Genomic DNA, 10346 nt, shown 5'->3' with positions numbered 1-10346 from the left:
TATGCAATTTTTGGCAAATGGATCCAACACCAAACTCAAACTAAACTCTAGGGCATTCTGCATATTTAGTTTTAAAACTATTTAAAAATTTATATAATTTTGACATTTTTAATTTTGTTTTATTTCAATAGAATTTGAAAGTTGAATCTCCTGATTTATATAATATTGGACATTGAATTTCATGATTTACATAATATTTCATATGGCTAGTAATTCACTATTAAAAAATAATATAAAAAAAAAATTATCTATTTAAATTTTGATAATTTTATTATCACTTTTAAAAATAAATTATTTATTTGGAATTTAACAAAACACATATATCCATCATTATAAGTCAAACTACTTCCTCACATAATGTCATGTTCAGCTAAAATATATTAAATTTTATTTTATTATAAATTTTCTAAATATTTCTAAATTTGATTCTAGTTATTAGTCCATTATTATAGTTACTCAGTGTTTCATTGACTTGCTATTATTTTTTATTTGACTAAAAAAAAAAAAAATCTATCCAAAGTTTAACATTATAAAATTAAATTTATTATTTTTAAATAAAATTTATTTTTATTTATCTCAAATATGAATGGTTGAAATGTCTCCCTCTTATTGTGTAATGATGGCCAGAATTGAATTATTTGTACTCTATTATTAATTGCTATATACTATCACTAATTACTATGTACAATAAATATAAATAATTTGAAAAAGAATATTATATATTAATTACTATGTACAATAGAGAAATGCACAGCCAGGGTTCGAAGAAGTTTAGTGCCTACTCCTTATGGAGGAACGCAGAGGAGGGAGCTCCCCTCCCTCCTACAAAAGCATTGTTGCCAGTAGAGGCAAGTCCCCTTTGGGCAAAGTCAAAGATTCTGTGGAAGAGGAATAGAGTAATAATGAAAAGGAGACAGATGGGGGCAGGCCCAAGGAAAATGTCAGCACTAAAGACAAGGAAGAAGAAGACAAAAGCCAGGGCACAAGGAACAATAAACAAAAGGGACCGTGCAGACCCAAAATGGAGATTACTCCTAGAGTGGTGTTAAACGATCCTGCACTATAGGCACATAGGGAACATATGGGGACCTACGCTATAATCTGCAAGTTTATGGGATTATGGCCCATAGAAAAGGCTTTACAGTTATGGATCAAGTATCACTGGAAACCCAAAGGAAGTATAGACCTGCATCTTGGGTCAAAGGGATTTTTCACTGTGGTGTTCACAAACATCGAAGACAAAGACAGAATATTCGAAGGAGGACCCTACTTTTATGCAGCTGCTAGCCTCTATATGCGGCCTTGGAAGATGAACTTTGTGCCAGAGCAGGAGACTTTCACTTCGGTACCGGTCTGGGTAAGACTCTATTCTCTTCCTCTTGATTATTGGCAAACTGAATCGCTTGCTGCCATAGGCAACAAACTAGGACGTTTTGTCAAAGCTTCGGAAGCCACAAGAAGAGGCAAATACACTTCCTATGCAAGGATCTGTGTAGAAATGGATCTATCAGGAGCTCTTCTAGATGAAGTCATCCTGGAAGTTTTTGATGAGGAATGGGTGCAAACGGTAGACTACGAGCATATCCCGTTCAGATGTCGTAAATGCCATGAACATGGACACTTGTTCAGAGATTGCCCTCTTAGTCAAGCAGATAACAAGGGCAAACCTAAGGAAATGAAGGACACAGATAGCTTCCAGAAAGTGACAAGTAGAGGAAAAGGCAAAAAAAAGGGACCAAGGAAACTTCGTAATGAGGGGCAGAGGGTCAGTGAAAATAGGTATCAAGCACTGGAGGAGAATGTAGAAATGGCAAATGAAGACCAATCTATGGAGGATGGCCCTAATGAAAAGGAAACGGAAACGAAAGAAGACTGCTACCCAACACAAGAGATGGATAATAAGAAAGAAACTATAATGAGTGAAACAAAACTAGAGATGGATCAAGAAATGACCCAAAGTGAAACAGATCTGGAAGATCATGAACTTCAGGAAATTCTAGATAAGGAACATCTAGATCTGGAAGGGTTCTTGATGAAGGGATCCACGGGAGGGATAGACTCACTACCCCAAGAAGACTGCAACAAAATTCAGCAGCTATTCTTATGGAAAACTCAGGAAAGAGGATGGGATAAAGAAAAAACCATTGAAAAACAGGAACACAGAGGAGTGAAAATAATGAAAACTACTCCAGGATTAGCGACCAGAAATGCAGGGAAAAAGAGAGGCAGGGAAAATCAGAAGGACCTCTTGATGGAATGTGGAAAGTTAATGATAGACTCAGGTAAGATGAAAGACCTAACCAGTTACTCATTTACGAATCTTTAAATATGAAGCTCACATCATGGAATATCAGAGGTCTAGGTAGTAAGAGAAAAAAAGAATGCTTAGTCATAGAATGAAACTGGAAATGCCAGATGTGATCTTCATCAAGGAAATGAAATGTTCCATCCAGAAAATAAAACAAATCCATAGCAAATGGCTCAATAGATTTGAGTTCCTAGAGGTTAAAGCTGAAAACACAACAGGGGGCATTCTAACCCTGTGGAATCCAAAGAAAATTAGTATAATAGATGCAGAAGCATCTAGAAACTACTTATCAGTGGTCATTCAACCAGTGGGGGATTCAAAAACATTCCTGGTCACAAATGTTTATGGCCCTCAAAGAATAGATGACAAACTCAAATTGTTAGACTCCCTAATTGATCTCAGGAACAGACAGGCTGGGATTCCTTGGATCATGGGAGGGGACTTTAATATGATCAAATCTCTCTCGGAAAAAAAAAAAGGAGGCACCAGAGCGCTCAACAAAGACTCCTTAGCGTTTCAGACTTTCACAGATGAGATGAAACTGGTTGATTCAGACCCAAGCAATGGCTTTTTTACTTGGAACAACAAAAGAGGAGGTGAGGCACAGGTAGCCTCTAAATTGGACAGGTTCATGATATCAGAGGAGCTTTTGCTTACAGATAAAGAAATAACAGCAACAGTCCTTCCCTTTGGAGGTTCCGACCACTAGCCGATTCAACTGGAAATCAAGGGTTTGATTTCTCCCAGGAATAGGCCCTTTAGATTCGAGAATATGTGGCTCTCCCACCCGGATTTCATCAACAACATTGGAAAATGGTGGTCAGAGGACTTGCAATTCCAGGGCTAAAAAATGTACCTTCTTCATAAAAGACTAAAGCATGTCAAGTTCAGGCTAAAAGAGTGGAAAAAAAGGATTTTGGTAACATTTTTGTGAACAAAAGATCATTGGAAATCAAATTAAAGGATCTCAACTAGGCTCTGATCAAAGACGACTTTGACAAAGTCAAGAGTGATCAGGCTGATAAGCATCACCAAGAATGGGATAATTTATGCAAACAAGAGGAAACATTCTAGAGGCAGAAGTCTAGGGTTCAATGGCTCAAGGAAGGAGAACGGAATACAAGATTCTTCCACAGATCTACTATGGCTAACAGAGCATATAATAGAATCTCAATGATAAAGGATGAGAATGGACAGCTCCAGAACACCCATAAGAGTATTGAAGCCGTGCTTGTTTAGTATTTCCGAAACATCACCCAAGAAAACAATCCAGACAGGGAACATTCCATCAAGGAAATTACAAGGCATATCCCTAAGTTAGTGTCTAGAGAGGACAATTTTAATCTCAACAGACCTGTTACTGAAGAGGAAGTCAACGAGGTTCTCAAAGACATGAAGAACTGCAAAGCACCAAGTCCGGATGGTTTTAATGTGGACTTCTTTAAAGCTTGTTGGCATATTGTCAAACAGGACATTCTGGAAGTGGTGGAGGATTCCAGGTCCAACAAAACGATCCTGAAAGCCCTCAACAAAAAAGAATCAGCCCAAACTGCAGACAAATATAGACCCATAGCTTTATGCAATGTGGTTTACAAGATAATCTCTAAGGTAGTGGCAAATAGACTTAAACCTCTCCTTCCTTCTTTAGTCTCAGAGGAACAGTCAGGTTATGTGGAGGGCAGACAAATCTTAAATAACATTATTCAAGCCCATGAGGTGGTCCACACGCTTACCAGTAAAAAACAGGCGGGGATGATCATGCAATTAGATATAGCCAAAGCCTATGACAAGGTTAATTGGATTTACATCAAAAAGGTTCTCACTGCTTTTGGGTTCGACCACAACTGGATCCGATGGGTCATGGCTCTGGTGACCTCTTCTAGCTTTTCAATTTTGGTGAATGGCTCCCCCTCAGAGATCTTCATTCCTTCTAGAGGCCTCAGGCAGGGAGACCCGCTCTCTCCCTTTCTTTTTATTCTTATGATGGAGGGACTTGGCAGATCTATTAAGCATGCCAAGGCAATGGGCAAAATCAAAGGTCTTCAATTATCTGAGAATGGTCAAGCTCTGACTCACCAACAATTTGTAGATGATACCATGCTGCAAGGGCTCCCCACAGTCAAAGAAGCTTCAGCCTACAATCAAATCCTGAAAGAATTTGCTTTGGCCACAGGTATGGAAGTCAATCTTTCCAAGTCAAAAATCTTCTTCTTAAACACTAACATTGCTATTCAGAGAAACATTTCAAGAATTCTGGGCTTCCAAAGGGATTCCCTCCCCACAAAGTATTTGGGAATTCCTCTCACAGACAGACCTATGCACAAAAGTATCTGGGAACCGGTGCTTAATAAATTGCATGACAAAGTCAAAAATTGGACCTTCCGGGTCTTGAACCTGGCAGGCAGGTTGGTTCTGACTAAGGCGGTCCTGCAATCGATCCCGGTTTTCATGTTATCAGCCCTCCCAGCTCCCAAAAGTGTTTTAGAGAAATTCAGAAGCATTCAAAGAGATTTCCTCTAGGGTAAAGAAGAAACTAAGAAGAAATGGGCCCTGGTCTCTTGGGACAAAATCTGTAAACCCAAGAGACAAGGGGGACTAGGCTTGGATGATCAGGAGATTCTTAATAAAGTTCTAGGAGCCAAGCTTTGGTGGTGCTAGGTTCAAGAGCCAAAAGCACAGTGGGCAAGGATCTGGAAAGAAAAATATGCCAGCTCTTGGCACACTAAGGATCTAATAAGAATGTCTGGTAATGTGAAAGGGTCTCACATCTGGAATAGAGCCTGGGATAACAGAAGCCTTGTTCAAAATAACAGTTTCTGGGAAATCAGAGCAGGGGATCTTGCACTCTTTTGGGAAGACAAGTGGCAGCAAGAACCAATACTGTTAACAGAGGACTTTGTTAGCCTCAAGCAGGAAACAGATCACCAAGGGTTAAACAAAGTCAAGGATTTCTGGGATCTGGCGCAGACCTCAGGAAAATGGAGAAGCTGGAGGAAACTTGACTACAGAGATGATAGTCCCATTAAAATTAAGGTAGAGGCTCTTGGGAGCTTGCTTAAACAAAGGATGATTTTAGTTACAGAGGGGCAGGATCAATTAAGATGGGGCAATAACAATAAAGGTAACTTTAATCTTAAGGAAGCCAAAAGTATTCTTCTTGGGCTTGATCACAGGGTTCCAGATAAGACATGGCAGCTCCTCTGGAAGCACCAAGGTTGGATGAAAATCAAGCTTTTCATGTGGTTGGTTCATCATAAGAAAATTTTAACCTGGGACAACATATAGAAAAGGGGTGTTATGGGGCCTTCCAGATGCCAGCTTTGTGAAGAAAAGGAGGAGAATATGGAGCACATTCTTAACAGCTGCTCTTATACTACCTGGTTATGGGATTCCTTCTCTTCCATTTTCCAGCAGTCAGATAGGGACAGAAGTAGTATCACTAATACCTTAAACAATTGGAGAGTAAAATTTTCAGAGAATGAGTTCATTAATCTGGCCTGGGCCTTCACGCCAAGCTTCATTATCTGGAATGTTTGGAAAGAAAGGAATAAAAGGATTTTCAAAAGTGAAAAGTCCAACCCACAATGTCTTTTTGATCTTATCCTGAAACAGCTTCGGGAGACAGTTAGTACCACAGTTCGCAATCTCCCCAAAAATCCCCCCTCTTTGTCTGAGCTGAGAATTCTCAGACAATTGGGAATGAAAGGGATTATTCCCCAAGGTCTAATCAGTAAGGACACAGCAATGGATATAGGGAAGGAGTTTTGGCAACCTCCACCAAAAGGCTATCTGAAATACAACATTGATGGAGCTTCAAAAGGCAACCCGGGAACAACTGGTTTTGGAGGAGTTTTAAGAGATGAAGAAGGCATAATTATATTTATCTTCCACTATCATCTTGGCAGAGCCACAAATAATATGGCAGAATTAATGGCTCTGGAACAATGTCTAGAGTTTTTGATCCAAAATCATTGCTCTAACGTCATTGTTGAAGCGGACTCAGAGATTACTATTAACTCTGTGAAAAGAATTAATTGTGGTACTCGGTCGGAGAAAGTTTCTAATCACTGGAAACTAATCCTGGTTTACCAAAGAATCCAGGTTCACCTCCAAGGGCTGAGAACGGTGAGTTTCAACCATGTTCGATGTTCGGCCAATAAACTAGCAGACCTTCTAGCCAACCAAGGGGTGAACAATGCAGATTGCGGGATAGCGTACAAGTGGTGGGAGATTCCTCAAAACCGTTTAAAGTCTCTCTGTGAGGAACAAGCTGCAGAAGATATGGAAATGTTTTGTTATCGGACCCGGATAGCAAGCATGAATTGATTTATCCGGCAAGATGTCTCTCAAACTTTCGGCATGTATTTGATAGAAAGGCAAGCCAAGATTTGTCTCTCTCTACTGGAGTCAGGTGAAGGGGAGCCTCAGGAGCTCGGATGACAAGTTACGGGGTCATTTCTCAAACAAGCTCAGTATCGGGGACAGACGCCGTGGAAAGTACAGACAGATAATGAGAATTGGTTTTCTGGCTGCTGGTATTCTCCCTCTTCCAACTTTCAAGTCTGAAAACCACGCCCGGGCCGGCTCTCCGGTGATCGCTCGTCCCATGAGCGGTTTGTGGTTTTTAAGTTTTGGCAGCGATCCCATTAAGATTGCTACACGTGGACAAGGGATTGACTGTAATACCGCCCTTGATCGCACATTATTTTTCAGACATGTTTGGGTGCGCGATATGATTCCTGGTCGTTGGATCCAGCAGCCAGGATCAACGGCAGAGAATGATAGTTTGGTTTAGTGGGCCAGATGGGCCTTTTTCATCAAGCTTTTTGGCGCGTCCTTTCCCTCTTTTGCGGGGTGTGGGTTCCACGCGATTGGGGTTGTTTGTGTTGGTTAGTCGGCTTCGGGGAATGTGTCTATATGGTTTTTCCCTAGCGGGTGGGGGCTCTGGTAGCCTTTCCACGTCAGCTTCTCTTAAGTTGGGTGCACAATGTAGTAGGGCGGGGGGTCTTTGAAATTTGCAAGGATTCCTCTTCCCATCTTCTTGTAAAGGATCAGGTTTTTGTACAATTTGTAATTTCTCTTTTGATTTAATGAAATAGAAGGATCAGTGCTTGCTTCAGGCAAAAAAAAAATTACTATGTACAATAAACACAAATGGTTTGTAATTAAATTCAAAAATTCCATTTTTCCATTGGTGTAAAGTATTGAATAAACAATTTTTATGGGTTTTATTTTTTAAGTTACAAAAAAATAATTTGATAAATATAAATTTGAAAAAAAATATGTAAAAATAACAAATGTACAATTGGTACAACTCTCATTATATCAATCTACTCTAATGATATGACATGTGCACTATAATATGAGCATTATATAAAAAAATTGTCATCATTCAATATTAGATAAATAATTGTTAGCGTGTTATCATTCTCTTCAATATCAATTATATATATAGATATAACCTTTAACCAAAAAATATAATTATATTAAAAAATAATAAAAATGATTAAACAAATATTCATATATTTATTTTACAATTTTATTATTGTTTGGAGTACATATAACTTACGTGATATTAAAATATTTTTTAAACTAAGCCAAAAAAGAATATTTGGAATTCCTAATTTATAGTGAAATCTTGATTTTGAACATTAAAACCTCTGAATTATGATATTTTGGACCTTTGTTCCGGTACATTCCATGGTCAGGAAAAATACATGCAGTGCCACTTATATGTTTTAATCGTGAATATCTACCCACTGACCGAACAATGAATGATATAATGATTTGAAGGGGTATCTGAGAGTAACGACAATGAGCCAATGCGAAACAAACACGCCATGATGGAATCCATTTGCTCGTAAATTGTCACAGAGGAACGAGAGTCAATCGACCCTTCTGGAGACGGACTACAGAATTCCAGAAGGGGACCTCTCGCCTTCAACCTCGACCTTCTCAACCCGAACGACTGTTAACCAAATCTTCACAACACCACCTACCATTCTTTTCAAGTACAGCTGTTGTAATTGACAGCTGCTATGGAGCAGTGGACAGAAATGCAAACTTACATGGTTCACTGTCAAAAAAAATTGTTCACATAAATGCCTTACAACCCAGATCCATGTGATTTTTAAAAAATTCCCGAAATATTTACCATTTACAACTTTGGAATAAAAATAAAATATTTACCGTTTGAGATGTGATTTAAGACCAAATACATACATATATATATATATTTCATTGATTATATATATATCATTGATTTTAAATTATTAGAACTGGTGAAAAACATATATATATTTCATTGATTATTGATTTTAAATTATTAGAATCGGTCAAAACATAATTAATTCATTGGGGAGAGAATATTGGAAAATTATTTATTTTTGGTAAAAGTATGGAATATAATTAATATAATTGAATTAAAAGAATTGTCTAATGAATATAAATATTAATATATATTTGGAAAATTAAGTAATTAATAAATTTATAGGAAAAAAATTAAAAATACATAATAAATAGTTATTTTTGTTAAATTATAATTCATATAAAAGGAATAGGCAAGTAACTAATATTATTTTGTAATCATTAATTTTAATAGATTTATGATAGGTATGTATTTTGAAATTCTACTTTATTGGATATAAATTTAGTTTTTAACAATTTACTCTCAGTTATATTATAAAGTAGATTTATAGGAATGCTAAAGAGTAAGACATGTAATCATTTTTCAGCTTTTAACAATTTATTCTCAGTGATATTAGAAAGTAGATTTATAGGAACTTTAAAGAGTAAGATATGTAATCATTTTTCATTCCATTATTTTTAAATATTAAATTATATAAGCACAAAAGAGTAATATATGGAAATTGTCATGATTTTGTATTACATTTTATTTATAAATATTTGTGAATTATTTTGAATTTATAACATGATATCTAGATACAAATATATGCCACAAATAGTGAAATCATTAACTCATTAGCTCATCATTATCAAACCACACAAAGTTCCATTGTTGAAACAAAGCATCTTTTATTCTTATTAGTGGAATTTTTCCTTTTGGAAACATTGAACACTAACATGTTATAGTTAATATCATTTTCATTCTCATCTAGGAAGGTCTCAAAGAGGAGCCTCTAATGTTGCTAAATAATCTGGACCATTCTTAGCTAGAAATTACATCCTTAGTCCCCACCTCAGATGATTGTCATAGTAATTGTGTGTGAATCATAATCTTGTGAGAAATACAACAATATTTTGTCTGTTAAATTTTTAATAGCTTTTAAAGCTGTGAATTATTAGTGATATTCCAATTTATAGCACGAAACTATAAATGAATTGAATTGCAAAATAATGTGTGAGAACACACACACACCCCTAGTTTGTCATCTCTTAATCAAATGTAAATCATTCGTTCACTGGAACACCTATGGTGTTGCAACCAAGGGATTGAGCATATTGGTTTTAAGTGGCCCAGTTAGTGGGTTATACTTTTTTTAAGACTTCTCTCACCATATAATAAAATTCATGATTTTTTCTAATATTAAAGGCTTTTGTATAGATAAGAAAAATAAAAAATATTGCAAAGAGATAAGAAACTCACCAAAAATAACCTTCTAATTATAGGGTTTTAAAAAAAGGTTAGGAAGGAAAAGCCTAATAAAAGTTGCAACTTTGCAAAAGCTCAAAAAAAGCACTAGTTGTGTAGCGATGGGATCTCTGCTTTAACCTGTAGTAGCCCCTCTAGAAGAGGAAATATAAGTTGTTAAAGAACTAGCTAACAAAGTTATAACAAGGCTTGATGAAGCGTAGAACACATGGTTAAAGTCTTCAACAACCTTGGATATAGCAAGAAAGATAGCCTTGAGAGCCCTCATAATTTCTAGAGTTGACCATTAATCCACGTTAAGCAGAATAGTGAAGTAGCAATGGGATCCCCGATTTCACCTATAGTAGCCCCTCTAGAAGAGGAAATATAGGTTGTTCAAGAAGTGGCTAACCCACTTATATCAAGGTTTTTTGAGTATAGAAAACT

The sequence above is a fragment of the Pinus tabuliformis genome, chromosome 4_2, assembly GCF_031772625.1.
Source record: "Pinus tabuliformis cultivar Carrire ecotype Pingquan chromosome 4_2, CPIR1, whole genome shotgun sequence".
NCBI lineage: Eukaryota > Viridiplantae > Streptophyta > Pinopsida > Pinales > Pinaceae > Pinus > Pinus tabuliformis.
Note: the sequence above shows the minus strand (reverse complement) of the source record.